Source organism: Pecten maximus, chromosome 8 (genome assembly GCF_902652985.1).
Source record: "Pecten maximus chromosome 8, xPecMax1.1, whole genome shotgun sequence".
Taxonomy (NCBI): Eukaryota; Metazoa; Mollusca; class Bivalvia; order Pectinida; family Pectinidae; genus Pecten; species Pecten maximus.
Window position 1 is genome coordinate 38,298,630 of NC_047022.1, and position 14,781 is coordinate 38,313,410.

Genomic DNA, 14,781 nt, shown 5'->3' on the forward strand with positions numbered 1-14,781 from the left:
GAATAGTTCAGACTACACAAGGCTGTCACGGGAATAGTTCAGACTACACAAGGCTGTCATGGGAATAGTTCAGACTACAAAAGTCTGTCACGGGAATAGTTCAGACTTCACAAGGCTGTCACGGGAATAGTTCAGACTACACAAGGCTGTCACGGGAATAGTTCAGACTACACAAGGCTGTCACGGGAATAGTTCAGACTACACAAGGCCGTCACGGGAATAGTTCAGACTACACAAGGCTGTCACGGGAATAGTTCAGACTACACAAGGCTGTCACGGGAATAGTTCAGACTACACAAGGCTGTCACAGGAATAGTTCAGACTACACAAGGCTGTCACGGGAATAGCTCAGACTACACAAGACTGTCACGGGAATAATTCAGACTACACAAGGCTGTCACGGGAATAGTTCAGACTACACAAGGCTGTCACGGGAATAGTTCAGACTACACAAGGATGTCACAGGAATAGTTCAGACTACACAAGGCTGTCACGGGAATAGTTCAGACTACACAAGGCTGTCACGGGAATAGTTCAGACTACACAAGGCTGTCAAGGGAATAGTTCAGACTACACAAGGCTGTCACGGGAATAGTTCAGACTACACAAGGCTGTCACGGGAATAGTTCAGACTACACAAGGCTGTCACGGGAATAGTTCAGACTACACAAGGCTGTCACGGGAATAGTTCAGACTACACAAGGCTGTCACGGGAATAGTTCAGACTACACAAGGCTGTCACAGGAATAGTTCAGACTACACAAGGCTGTCACGGGAATAGTTCAGACTACACAAGGCTGTCACGGGAATAGTTCAGACTACACAAGGCTGTCACAGGAATAGTTCAGACTACACAAGGCTGTCACGGGAATAGTTCAGACTACACAAGGCTGTCACGGGAATAGTTCAGACTACACAAGGCTGTCACAGGAATAGTTCAGACTACACAAGGCTGTCACAGGAATAGCTCAGACTACACAAGGCTGTCACGGGAATAGTTCAGACTACACAAGGCGGTCACGGGAATAGTTCAGACTACACAAGGCTGTCACGGGAATAGTTCAGATTACACAAGGCTGTCACGGGAATAGTTCAGACTACACAAGGCTGTCACGGGAATAGTTCAGACTACACAAGGCTGTCACAGGAATAGCTCAGACAGGAATAGTTCAGACTACACAAGGCTGTCACAGGAATAGTTCAGACTACACAAGGCTGTCACGGGAATAGTTCAGATTACACAAGGCTGTCACGGGAATAGTTCAGACTACACAAGGCTGTCACGGGAATAGTTCAGACTACACAAGGCTGTCACAGGAATAGCTCAGACTACACAAGGCTGTCACGGGAATAGTTCAGACTACACAAGGCTGTCACGGGAATAGTTCAGACTACACAAGGCTGTCACGGGAATAGTTCAGACTACACAAGGCTGTCAAGGGAATAGTTCAGACTACACAAGGCTGTCACGGGAATAGTTCAGACTACACTAGGCTGTCACGGGAATAGTTCAGACTACACAAGGCTGTCACGGGAATAGTTCAGACTACACAAGGCTGTCACGGGAATAGTTCAGACTACACAAGGCTGTCACGGGAATAGTTCACACTACACAAGGCTGTCACAGGAATAGTTCAGACTACACAAGGCTGTCACGGGAATAGTTCAGACTACACAAGGCTGTCACAGGAATAGGTCAGACTACACAAGGCTGTCACGGGAATAGTTCACACTACACAAGGCTGTCACAGGAATAGTTCAGACGGGAATAGTTCAGACTACACAAGGCTGTCACAGGAATAGTTCAGACTACACAAGACTGTCACAGGAATAGTTCAGACTACACAAGGCTGTCACGGGAATAGTTCAGACTACACAAGGCTGTCAAGGGAATAGTTCAGACTACACAAGGCTGTCACGGGAATAGTTCAGACTACACAAGGCTGTCACGGGAATAGTTCAGACTACACAAGGCTGTCACAGGAATAGTTCAGACTACACAAGGCTGTCACAGGAATAGTTCAGACTACACAAGGCTGTCACAGGAATAGTTAGCTGTATCATACGTGTTAATTGGTATTATTCTGTAAGTTGGCGGTAGAGTGGATGTATTTGTCCTTTTGTTATGTATATATATCATCATGTAAGTTGTTAAACTTTCGGATCGTTTAGGACAATCACACCGATATTTCTGTATCTGATACAGCATCCTATAGTATCTAACTAAAACATATATACAGCCGATACAACAATCACACCGATATTTCTGTATCTGATACAGCATCCTATAGTATCTAACTAAAACTATATACAGCCGATACAATTAATTAGAATTTTGCCATCTTTATAATGTATACAGAAGACGTGTTGTCTTGTAGTTGGACCTACAACGGTATCATTTTCTGAGTGCCATCACATTTTAATGCCTCAACAAAGATATGGCGCAGCAATCCCAAACAACTGATAATTAGGGTTACATGGAGAGAGACTCCAATAAAACTGGACCTCACTAGACAACATACGGATTGAGAGTGAACGATGACAGGATCCTTTGATGGTGATATATAGAGACAAGTCCGAAATGAGAAACAGTTTATTCGTGGTCAATTCTTACACAACCCAACATGTTATACCGTGTGTCTAATCACTGCATTACCCGTGATGCCGTAAAATCAAAGCATGTCTTCACATAACTGGTCTGTGCTAACCGAGTATAACAGCATGTATATAACTATATCTGGAATGCTTACAACTTCCATATTTTCCAAAGGCTTCCCAAAGCTATTGCTTCCCTTCTTTTAACTAAGAATCGTCAGTCTGTCAAACCACTGACAACACATGCATAATTTATTGTTTGCAAGTCTATGGCAAGGTCGTTTTTTGACAAAGATAATAAATGTCACAATCAATATTTTCAGCTTTATCAGAAACTTAATCTCCATGTTACAGTTGTCATGACAACCAACATTCGTGGTTGAACCAATGTGGCGGACACAACTACATTTACAAGATGGCCGATGTCTGTATCAATGAGGCGCGGTTTCTATCTGTACATGTATCCATGGTAACATTATTCGTGGATAACGACATCTGACAAACCTGTATCTGTTGATTTTCCACGCGCAGTAAACATCCTGATGAATGATCTGCACATAGTGCTTGTTATCGCTGAAGACAAGTAAGCCTCAACACACTGTTCTCAATCGGATCGCTGTCGAACGCTTTGTCCATTGGAATTGTGAGAGTGTAACATATCTACAGTTCAACGTTCTTTATGCTATCGGATATCACCTTGGTCCTGTTATAATGTCACTCCAGCTTTGTTTTGTAATAATGTCACTCCAGCTTGGTCATGTAATAATGACACTCCAGCTTGGTTCTGTAATAATGTCACTCCAGCTTGGTCATGTAATAATGTCACTCCAGCTCGGTTCTATAATAATGTCACTCCAGCTTGGTCATGTAATAATGTCACTTCAGCTTGGTCATGTAATAATGTCACTCCAGCTTGGTTCTATAATAATGTCACTCCAGCTTGGTCCTGTAATAATGTCACTCCAGCTTGGTCATGTAATAATGTCACTCCAGCTCGGTTCTATAATAATGTCACTCCAGCTTGGTCATGTAATAATGTCACTTCAGCTTGGTCATGTAATAATGTCACTCCAGCTCGGTTCTATAATAATGTCACTCCAGCTTGGTCATGTAATAATGTCACTCCAGCTCGGTTATATAATAATGTCACTCCAGCTCGGTTCTGTAATAATGTCACTCCAGCTCGGTTCTATAATAATGTCACTCCAGCTTGGTCCTGTAATAATGTCACTCCAGCTCGGTTCTATAATAATGTCACTCCAGCTCGGTTCTGTAATAATGTCACTCCAGCTCGGTTCTATAATAATGTCACTCCAGCTTGGTTCTATAATAATGTCACTCCAGCTCGGTTCTATAATAATGTCACTCCAGCTTGGTTCTATAATAATGTCACTCCAGCTCGGTTCTATAATAATGTCACTCCAGCTTGGCTCTGTAATAATGTCACTCCAGCTCGGTTCTGTAATAATGTCACTCCAGCTCGGTTCTATAATAATGTCACTCCAGCTTGGTCATGTAATAATGTCACTCCAGCTCGGTTCTATAATAATGTCACTCCAGCTTGGTCATGTAATAATGTCACTCCAGCTTGGCTCTGTAATAATGTCACTCCAGCTCGGTCCTGTAATAATGTCACTCCAGCTCGGTTCTATAATAATGTCACTTCAGCTTGGTCATGTAATAATGTCACTCCAGCTTGGTCATGTAATAATGTCACTCCAGCTCGGTTCTATAATAATGTCACTCCAGCTTGGTCATGTAATAATGTCACTCCAGCTCGGTTCTATAATAATGTCACTCCAGCTCGGTTCTATAATAATGTCACTCCAGCTCGGTTCTATAATAATGTCACTCCAGCTCGGTTCTATAATAATGTCACTCCAGCTTGGTTCTATAATAATGTCACTCCAGCTCGGTTATATAATAATGTCACTCCAGCTTGGTATGTAATAATGGACCTCCAGCTTGGTCCTGTAATAATGTCACTCCAGCTCGGTCCTGTAATAATGTCACTCCAGCTTGGTTCTATAATAATGTCATTCCAGCTTGGTCCTGTCATAATTTCACTCCAGCTTGGTCCTGTAATAATGTCACTCCAGCTTTGTTGTGTAATAATGCCAATCCAGTTCGGTTCTGTAATTATGTGACACCAGCTTACGTGAATGGACACGGAAGTTCAAAAGTAAAAAAAAAACTAATCAATTACTTGTTTTTCAATTACGTTACATATTCAAAACAATACCCACAATTGTCGCAAGGCAAATGATATGAAGGTAGCCAGAAATAACATCATATAGGGGCACTGCCCTAGCTGTTACTGTTCATATGAACACGATACCCCACAGACGGCCCACTGGCCGGTTACTGTTCATATTAACACGATACCCCACAGACGGCCCACTGGCCTGTTACTGTTCATATTAACACGATACTCCACAGACGGCCCACTGGCCTGTTACTGTTCATATTAACACGATACCCCACAGACGGCCCACTGGCCTGTTATTGTTCATATATATATATACTGTATACTGAAACGAAAAAGAAACGCAACATGGAAAATTGTGATTAATTTTGTATTAAATATACATATCTGTATAAAAATCGCGGAAATAAACATGCACCCTGCCTAACACCCATACCAATCTTCAAAATCACCCAAGTGTGACTAGAGACCTATGCACTTCCGGCGCGGTAAAAACATCAAAAACCGTGCCTGTACAAACATATGCGTTCTTTTTTCATTCAAACCAGTATCAATTCATCACTAACATTGAGCCACATCATCGCCAATACTTTTGCAAACAATAATTCCTTTTACAATTATGCCACGGTTATCAAAGGTTGATAGAGGACGTGCTATAGCGATGCTTCTGGCAGGGAACACGCAACTTCACGTCGCTCGACAATTCAGAGTTCACAAATCGACTATTAGTCGATTAGTTTCACGTCTTAACGCAACAGGAAGAGTCGATGACCAGCCGAGATCAGGACGTCCACGCGTAACGTCGCGACGTCAAGACCGGGTTCTTAGGTTGGCACACCTGCGTAACAGGAGATTAACGGCCGCTGAAACGGCAAGGAATACGATTGGTAATCATAACCGTCGAATTCATCCCCAAACAGTGATCAACAGACTGCGTGAGGCTAATTTGCGTGCAAGGCGACAGTACGTTGGTTTACCACTAACACCGCAACGTCGAGCACGTCGTATGCAATGGGCAACGGCACATATGCCCAGACGTTTTCCTATGAGACGTTGGAGGTCTATGCTCTTCACCGATGAATCACGATTCACGTTATTTCGAGCAGATGGCCGTCAACGTGTGTACCGGCGTCGAGGCGAACGTTTTGCTGACGCCTGTGTTTTGGAACACGACCGATTTGGGGGTGGATCAGTTATGGTTTGGGCGGGAATCTCCCATGGTTTGAAGACGCCTTTGGTGATAGTCAATGGGAATTTAACGGCCGTTATCGGGATGAGATGAGTTCATATTAACACGATACCCCACAGACGGCCCACTGGCCTGTTACTGTTCATATTAACACGATACACCACAGACGGCCCACTGGCCTGTTACTGTTCACATTAACACGATACCCCACAGACGGCCCACTGGCCTGTTACTGTTCATATTAACACGATACCCCACAGACGGCCCACTGGCCTGTTACTGTTCATATTAACACGATACCCCACAGACGGCCCACTGGCCTGTTACTGTTCATATTAACACGATCCCCCACGGCCCACTGGCCTGTTACTGTTCATATTAACACGATACCTCACAGACGGCCCACCGACCTGTTACTGTTCATATTAACACGATACCCCACAGACGGCCCACTGGCCTGTTACTGTTCATATTAACACGATACCCCAAAAACGGCCCACTGGCCTGTTACTGTTCATATTAACACGATACCTCACAGACGGCCCACTGGCCTGTTACTGTTCATATTAACACGATACCCCATAGACGGCCCACTGGCCTGTTACTGTTCATATTAACACGATACCCCACGGCCCACTGGCCTGTTACTGTTCACATTAACACGATACCCCACAGACGGCCCACTGGCCTGTTACTGTTCATATTAACACGATACCCCACAGACGGCCCACTGGCCTGTTACTGTTCATATTAACACGATACCCCACAGACGGCCCACTGGCCTGTTACTGTTCATATTAACACGATACCTCACAGACGGCCCACCGGCCTGTTACTGTTCATATAAACACGATATCCCACAGACGGCCCACTGGCCTGTTACTGTTCATATAAACACGATATCCCACAGACGGCCCACTGGCCTGTTACTGTTCATATTAACACGATACCCCACAGACGGCCCACTGGCCTGTTACTGTTCATATTAACACGATACCCCGTCGACGGCCCACTGGCCTGTTACTGTTCATATTAACACGATACCCCACAGACGGCCCACTGGCCTGTTACTGTTCATATTAACACGATACCCCACGGCCCACTGGCCTGTTACTGTTGATATTAACACGATACCCCACAGACGGCCCACTGGCCTGTTACTGTTCACATTAACACGATATCCCACGGCCCACTGGCCTGTTACTGTTCATATTAACACGATACCCCACGGCCCACTGGCCTGTTACTGTTCATATTAACACGATACCCCACAGACGGCCCACTGGCCTGTTACTGTTCATATTAACACGATACCCCACGGCCCACTGGCCTGTTACTGTTCATATTAACACGATACCCCACAGCCCACTGGCCTGTTACTGTTCATATTAACACGATACACAATCGACGGCCCACTGGCCTGTTACTGTTCATATTAACACGATACCCCACGGCCCACTGCCCGGTTACACGATACCCCGTCGACGGCCCACTGGCCTGTAGATAGTGTATCGGTAATACGAGAAATCAGTTACCATATATAATAACGTGAGCTATTGACAGTCACCAGTTTATAAATACATATCAGATAAAGCAGTCGTCACATAAACATGTCAGCATATCATTATAATGTTTATAAATATAGTCATCAGGGTTGACATATCGTAAACACTGGCATCGTAAATATAGTTATATACATAGTGTGAATGAATATACGCCAACACAGAATTCGGGCAATAGTGAGAAAATGGTTCAACGAACACAAATATTCACACTAAAATATCATGCCGAGAGAAAGAAATGAATAACAGTTTTACTGTACTAGAACTGTAGAAAGATGTTCGTTTCATTTTGATAAATATTCCCACGAGTATGTGAACAAGTTCCCTGTTGCCATTCTTTGCTGATAAAGTCAGTCGGAGACTGTTCTCTGACGGAAATTTCATGTAGGTCCCCACATGATCAAGGCAAACAATTACGCGTGAACATGCCGTGGGAATTCACTACCAAATTATAGGATGTCATGGGGGGGATACGTCCCCAGCTTATGTTTACGGCCACAGCATTTAAATAACAATTCAAACTTGTGTCGCCATGTTCTCTTTGCTTTTATAGCGAAGTCCAGTGAAAATATGACCGCATTCACCTGGAGTCTTGGGACATTGTCTTAGCACTTCTCTTTGGCCGTTTGTATACATGTAACGGACGGTCATAACGGACGCCATACTTCTTGTCTATAACGCTGCCAGTTCTGTGTAATATATGTTTCATTTCCCCTCTCGCTTCTTTCACGCCTTTCTATAAGAATATCCCGAGCTAACACTGTTGTGACACACACGACACACGGTCGTACATTATGGCCCAACTGACATCAGTCGGTGACGAGTTAAGAAGCGGATTCATCGAGGACAAGCAATCATCTCCCCTCAGATGGCTTCTAATCAAATCATTCAAATGTTGCGGTGTTGCTAACTAGTGTTAATTTATCTACGACACCAGGTGGCACTGTGGTCGATTGTTCTGGTTATTGGGTCAATTACAAGCATACCAGCAGGATAAACGTCAGATAAACGGGTTGTATATGTTTGAAGCAAAATATCGTTATTATTCTTATATTCTCCAAAAAAGGCAAATCATCAGTACGAGTGATCTTAACGTCCCCTTCCCGTAATTGCTTTTGCTTTGGAATTCAAACAACAAAGGTCAGGACGCACGTGCAGTAAGGTCGTCAGGTGCAACCTCAACATGTGACCCAGTGACAAGATAATGTCTAACTAATGACCACGATGTCTAATTTAAATGAAAAACAAACAGATCAAGTTGGGAGTACTTGATGAGAATCGGAATCCTGATCGGGGCCTGGTCAAACAAGTACACCCTTTGTCGTGACTCACGACAGGGATACGTTAATTAAAATCCATTAAAATTCCAATAACTCTCACTGTCTCATCGAATGGCTTCTTCATAACTACCATCACGACACATGGAACGTTTTAATCATACGTTGTATTCGACAGTGACGGTGTATCACAAATAGATATTTGACGAAATCGAAGTTTCTTTTTAACTGGAAGTAGAGAACTATTGAAATTATGAAATAGAAGCACAATCAGTGTTTCTTTTAAACTGGAAGTAGAGAACTGTTGAAATTATAAAATAGAAGCACAATCAGTACAGTCTATAACGTTATAGTTTGTGAAGGTAATTATTCCTGGTTGCATGATTATTCGATTTATACCCTTTACTTTTTTACGACATGGCTTTAATTATGTGGACGGTAACATCTCAAGTTAGAATCCTCCCGCGGACAGGCATACATAATCTAAAAATTGTTGGTGGTAAGTTTCGCCATATTTATAACTGTGATCATTCTTAAGTTACTACAGTATATATACCTATAGTAGGTATAGGTGTTACCTATAGGTGTTACTGTATTAATCCAAACCAGTCTAAAATGGAAGAGTTTCTTACAGTTTACAATACTTCATTATTAACAAGGATACATGTAAGTTGATTTGTACTAAAACACTCTAAATCAATATAGATGTTTAAAAACATAACCATGTCATTTTATGTAAAATAAAGAATGGTTTATCTTCATCGTTCACTCCATTGTTATGGTATATTATGTTGACCTCTTGTAACACACATACGTGTGGCTAGGATGATTAAATCAATCTTGAAATCTTGATTCCAAATTACACTGTCAATGAGGTACTTAAACGTAGACAAACAAGATACCATTAGCAGAGTTAATCTTAAATTCGGTGGCCATTGAGCCACTTTCATTTTGGATGAAATCAATGCTATAGATTTGGGTTTATTCATAAAGAGAATAATTGCACCATTTTATACAATTTCTGTGAAATATAAAGACTAACTTTAATTGAAAGGCCGTGACGTCACACAACTGACAGCAGATGGAACAGCTGCTTCCTCATGTCAAAGGTTAATATGCAAATTAGTTGCTGGGTCTAATGCATGCCTTTGTGACGGATACGAGATTCTGAGTCAACATGTCCCTGTGTAACACCAGATATTGGATAGTACCCTCACTTTACACCCTAAATGGTCAGCATTTCATCTACACAACAATCAGTAAACTTTACATTATGGTAATTGGTTATGATTTTCCCTGTAATTGTCTGATGTAGCTATTCTCTGTTTTCTACATGCTAGTCAAGCCATGCCGAATACTCAATTCAGTATAGGATCGTCTGGTGTATTTTGACAAAAAAAAATAGAACGCCTATCTTAATCAAACAATAATCATTCAGTATTCCCCATTGTAAAGATAACAATGTGGTGCTAATATAGACAATATCGACATGTTAAAAGGGAATGACTGAACGATGACTGGGACCAGACACATCAGTACGTGTTTAATCATGATTAGTTACCAACGGATATCTATCCAATAAACCAATTAATTATATTATTCTACGTTATTCGACAGATAAATGGTCCTAGTTGATAGTCCGAGGATTAACGTCTTACGATTAAATCTCGTATAACGATTAGGTGGGCCATTAAACTGAGCGGTTCCATTCATCCTGTCTACAATAGACTAGTGACAATTTATAGGTATTAAACCTTATAAGGTCACGTGACCTCATAAAAGGGTCAAACGCGGTCATAACTCCGGAAGTTTGGTTAGAAGTTACACAACGTAGCCACGAGTAGTTGTTGGATACGACATATTTGTGTTTTTGTTTCTTACTTGAGTTCGTTAATTTTCGAAAGTTACAGATTACAGTAAGCTTTGGAGAGTGCCTTTTGCAACTTTAAAATAATGAGTCGTCTGACTTATTTCTACAGCAATAATACTGAATCGGAAACGGCGGTATTGCACGACCTGGTTTGAATACAAAAGGAGTAGCGATATTCATTGATTAAATGTAAAAAAAAAAATACTTTAGTTATTTATTGAAAACTATGATTTTAATAAATACTCATCTTTTTATTTTATTTAGTTTAGAACATCTTAATAACAAACTCTTGGTAGTTAGACATCTTTCAAGCTTTAATTTCTGCAGTTCTGCTTACAGAAGGTCAACTTGTCTCAATCACTGTCCGAGTTCAGTCAAGACCCTTGGTCTGTGACGTCACGTAATGTGTCACTGTATTATGACCTTTAAAAAGTAACGTGAATTTCGTGTGTCAGTTATTGTTTCAGTCATCGACAGTCGTTTACATCTGATGCAACAAAGCCACCGATATAAAATCACTGGAATAATCCTTGTTACACCAGTCGTTATAGTAACGGTGGGTAATGTAACAGTAATGAATAGTTTCGGTAACGTGACCTGTACAAGACTGTATGACGTCGAAGCGATCCCTGGTGAGGCGAACAAAAGATCACGTGACACAAAGCCGCAAGAAAAAAGTTCTAGCTAAAGTTTAAATATCTCAACCAATCAAAAGACTCGAACGTCATATACCACCAGTGGTATATCGATATGCTTATCCAGCATTCAGCATATGTATGCTTACAATGGTCCGAGAGTATGGGGCGCCGTTTTACTATTTATTCCCATTTGGTGATATCACCTATTCGTTTCATTAAGTGATATCACCAATTCGAATAGGTGATATCACTCATTCGAATAGGTGATATCATTTATTGAAACGAATAGGTGATATCCCCAATTCGAATAGGTGATATCACTCATTCGAATAGGTGATATCACTTAATGAAACGAATAGGTGATATCACCAAGTCGAATAGGTGATATCACTTTAGAATCAATACAAAAGACTGCTCCCAAATAAGTATAATGGTACAGTAGGTGTTGGAATTAGTTATCCCTAATATTCACTGAGACATGTTACACATGATGGAATTGGGGAGCATACAGTTTTCCAAATTTTATAAGTGATATCACCTATTCGAATAGGTGATATCACTTAATGAAACGAATGGGTGATATCACTCATTCGAATAGGTGATATCACTTGAGAATTTTATAAGTGATATCACCTATTCGAATAGGTGATATCACTTAATGAAACGAATAGGTGATATCACTTGAGAATTTTATAAGTGATATCACTTGAGAATTTTATAAGTGCTATCACCCATTCGAATACAGTCTACCCTCGTTATATCGCCACATTTCGTCCGTGTCAATTATGGCGGTATAACGTGGGTGGCGTTAGTATCGAATCATGAAAATTACAACAGTAAAAGATAATGTTGTACCAACGTTTTAATAAATACACAATGAGTTAACATATAAGACACCATGGTATTGACCGTACATTTCGTAGCTTACAAATACACATTTACATATGTAATTTCTGAAAAAAGTCATTAATTTGCTTTTGTCTCATGCCATCTGTTACAATCTGTCGAATTTTATTGGAAATTACGCGGCACTGGATCAAGTCCGATTCAGTGGTTTTATCCGATGTTTCGAGAAATCTTACAACGATTTCCACTAAACATTCGAGTGGCGATAGGTCGAGGGTACACTGTAGGTGATATATATATCACTTATTTGAAAAATGAATTGGTGATATCTACCTATTCGAATAGGTGATATCACTGACTGTATAGGTGATATCACCAAATGGGAATAAATAGTAAAACGGTGCCCCATACGAGAGCTCGTTGTGGTAGAAACGGCGTCATACCTCCTCGTGCCCACTTGATATGTCTAACACACCTTGAATATCAGTTAACCTGTCAAATATACCTCTGACTGTGGATACTTCACATAACATCTGGATGCCAAGGGTTAACCGCGACGAAAATTATCAATATCTTTCACAATACCTGTACGGGTTATCATTAACAGTCATACACAGACTGGACTGGAGTATACGTACTGCTTTTCCAGATCCGGGATTTTCTACAGAAATAATCGTTATGTCTGACACTTACATAGTATGTATACACATCACCTGTACACACGATACTAATGAATACGTCAGGCTGTCATTTCCTTTAAAAGTATAAACAAAAACATCCTCAATCCATGGGAGCTATCGTCAACGAAATTGACAGAAATGAAACTGACGAAGTCTCAACGGTCATTGTATGAAATAAAACTTTACTTTTATCAAACTTCACTTTCTAACAAAATGTACACAATTTAAATCTGTTGATATCGTAGGATGTATTATGGTTGGATATCAGCAAGAGTATCGCAAGGAAGTAAGGAATAAGTTCGGCAAAGGTCTACGGCGAACACGTGTTACATCGTCAATATCATCAGACCGATGTCAAGTGTTACATCGTCAAAATCATCAGACCGATGTCAAGTGTTACATCGTCAATATCATCAGACCGATGTCAAGTGTTACATCGTCAAAATCATCAGACCGATGTCAAGTGTTACATCGTCAATATCATCAGATTGATGTCACGTGTTACATCGTCAAAATCATCAGACCGATGTCAAGTGTTACATCGTCAATATCATCAGACCGATGTCAAGTGTTACATCGTCAATATCATCAGACCGATGTCAAGTGTTACATCGTCAATATCATCAGATTGATGTCACGTGTTACATCGTCAATATCATCAGACCGATGTCAAGTGTTACATCGTCGATATCATCAGACCGATGTCAAGTGTTACATCGTCAATATCATCAGACCAATGTCACGTGTTACATCGTCAATATCATCAGACCGATGTCAAGTGTTACATCGTCAATATCATCAGACCGATGTCAAGTGTTACATCGTCAATATCATCAGACGTTCTCTATATCCGTGTCATGAGACTTTCACTAGAGATGGTTATCTCAGCAGGACTCTCACTAGAGTGACGGTGTATCTTCTCGAGTTTTCTGGGAGTGTTTTGCCTTTAATTTGATATTATAAAATACTGGTACTGAGCACAGGGACCATAGAATTGGTTATTCCCCCAACCCCCACCCCAAACCCCAACCCCTACCCTACCCCCGTCCGAAAAAAAAAATGATAATACGTTATACACACTAGGTGCAGTTACACGAAGACCGTAACAAATCCCCGGGTCCCTGTGGTACTGAGAGGCTTTACATTACACGACTGATAATGAGTTACGTGTACTGAGGGTCAAAAACGATTTATGACAGATCACATCATGAAAAATTATCGATCGTATAGGGGAATTCTGCAATGAATTACTGGTTGAATACACCAAAGCAATATCATGTTGCAAATCACCCCTGCAGACCGGCTATGGATAAACAGAACATCCTGCAGAAATATTGACTTCACTTTTTAGGATTCGACAAGGGGAGACAAAACCGTCCGATGCAAATTTGCTGTACCTTTCCAACACTAAATATCTACCTTCTTATATTTCTTCACGGCAAAATTTATTATAACACAGTCAGTTGAGGCGACTTGGAGATGGGTTGTATAGAAAGGTTGTCGCTATACAGAGGTGATATGTCAGTTAAGAGGCCTATGTATAGGGATTAGTAAGTAACCAGGGACCGATATAGAAGACAGAGAGATAGCGTTGTTGACCGGTTACATACCTTCACTGATAAAAACGCCATGTAAACATGAAGTGACGTGGTGCTACAAATATGCAAGTATTTCATCACAATCAACGAAAACACCATTTTAACACACATCAATAAAAATGATGAACGTATGGTAACGTTAAGTATCAGCGCTGTGTTACAGGTATATGGTATATGCATGTTTTTGTGTATAAAAATACCCACAGTCTGTCGTGACGTTATATTATATATCGATGGGTGGGGTGTTGCGGCTGTGTCATCAGAGGGGTAAAGGTCCGGGTTTATACACGTGTAACTGGTATAGGTCTGGTATAACTATA

The 14,781-nt window shown here is 41.1% G+C and overlaps 1 protein-coding gene across 1 annotated transcript in view; it reads right to left on the reverse strand.

The window, feature by feature from the left end:
* Window positions 1-14,781, reverse strand: part of LOC117333431 (hillarin-like) — a 34,750-nt gene that overhangs the window by 18,615 nt on the left and 1,354 nt on the right. The gene's annotated exons all lie outside the window — the stretch shown is intronic.